Here is a 1,756-nt window from a genome sequence, read left to right as displayed (position 1 = left end):
TTTAGCTCATGCAACATGGTCTTGAAGCTCTTCACTTCTTGCACGCTGAGCTTGGCCATATTCTTCTTGAACTGAGCCTTTTCATGATCAATTTTCTGCTTCAGTTCAACAATGCGCTGGGCAATGGCAAGTTCTGAAGCAATTGCGCCTTGGAAGGCGACGCTGAGGCCAACAGGCAGCTGCAGATCTTCGAAGCTTATGTTCGGTGTGGCAAACCATTCATCGATGAAGTCGTGGATGATGGCGACATCAAAGAGAGGCAAATTGTTGAAGATCTCAGCTTCTTCTTTGCTCTTGATGAGCTGCTCTAGAGCGTCATCTCCAAGATCTTCATCACTCGATAGATCAATGGCTTCGCTGCGCAGAATGGCAGCAGCTGTGAGCTCTTTGCCGGTGTGTGGCTGAGGCACCTTGGCCTTCTGGGGCTTGGATACGCGGGATACGTCTTCAGACTGCACACTGTCTTCAGGAGGTGCAGTTGCCAATGGCTTCGCCCTTGAGATTTTTGATGAAGGGGCTGGCTTTGAAGCTTTTGGCTTCTTTAACTGCATTGGCTTCGGTACAGCAGGAGCTTCATCAGACTCAGAGTCCGCTGGAGGGTCATTCACGGCAGTCCCTTGGACTAAGATGCGGGTGATGAGGCCCTCAAGGTTTGCATACGGACTGATGATATTTGGTTCTGCGTAGCGTGTGCCATCTGCCCTTGGTGCAGAGGGTCCAGGGTTGAAGTCTAACCCCAACTTCTTCTTGTTCTGCTTCGCTGATTGTTGGGCAAACTGGAAGTTCTGCTTGAACAGATTGTCGTCACGACACCAGAGGAGTGACGATGGATGCGCATCATCAGGCTGTGGTCCTCAGACCATGCATGGGTAGAAGCCTTGAGCAATGGCTTCATCTTTGGTCCTGGGTATGAGATTCTTGTAAAGGACGTCCCCCCATGGTCTCTTGATGGCACTTTTCTCAGCATACTCCTGGGTGACGAAGCGGTATTTGAACCATTGTTCTGCCCAATAGCGTCGAATCCATTGGATTCGGGTCTTGCGCTGCCCATAATTCTCTTCTGGATCTGTTTTATACATTTCTGCCAGGTCTTCAGGCAGATCTTTGGAAGTTCCTTCACGTTGCTGTTTGCCCCTTTCCTTGCAGCTGCTTCTGAAGCCATAAACTTTAACTTGAAAGGCTTCAAAACTTTCAAAGGCTTCAAAGGCTTTCTTTTGCTGGACCAATAGGAACTGGCTTCAGGAGAGTTTATGCGTTGCTGTAGGAATTCTGCAAATGAATGCAGACTATGAGAACCGAAGGATTCTCCCACGGACATGTACCTGTGACAGCATTAAGGTGCGAGGGAAGGGGAAGAGGTCATATGCATTCTCAGAAGGTTTTGAAGATTAATCAGTTTAGAAGACATTGACCTCATCGTGCGAAGACATTCACTCATAGATAAAAAGTTGGTTCCAGATTTGTACGAACCCACAGATCAGTACAAGTGGGGAATCTAACTACTTCATGAAGCACAAGTGAATATTCTAGGCATGTTGTGAGATGCATATTGAGAGATCTAACTTGTGTGAAGATAAACTTCTTATGGTAGAAAGTGACAGAACCGTGAGATCAAAAGGGGCTGTAAAAAGAAGTTTTATTTACCACACTTGGAACTGCTAGACGGAAGTGGGAGATGATGCTTAATAGTTTAGTCCTCCGTGCCCTAACTTGGCGACGGAAGACACCTACGTCGACGGCGGAGAGGACGATGTCC

Source organism: Triticum urartu, chromosome 7 (genome assembly GCF_003073215.2).
Source record: "Triticum urartu cultivar G1812 chromosome 7, Tu2.1, whole genome shotgun sequence".
Lineage (NCBI taxonomy): Eukaryota > Viridiplantae > Streptophyta > Magnoliopsida > Poales > Poaceae > Triticum > Triticum urartu.
Note: the sequence above shows the minus strand (reverse complement) of the source record.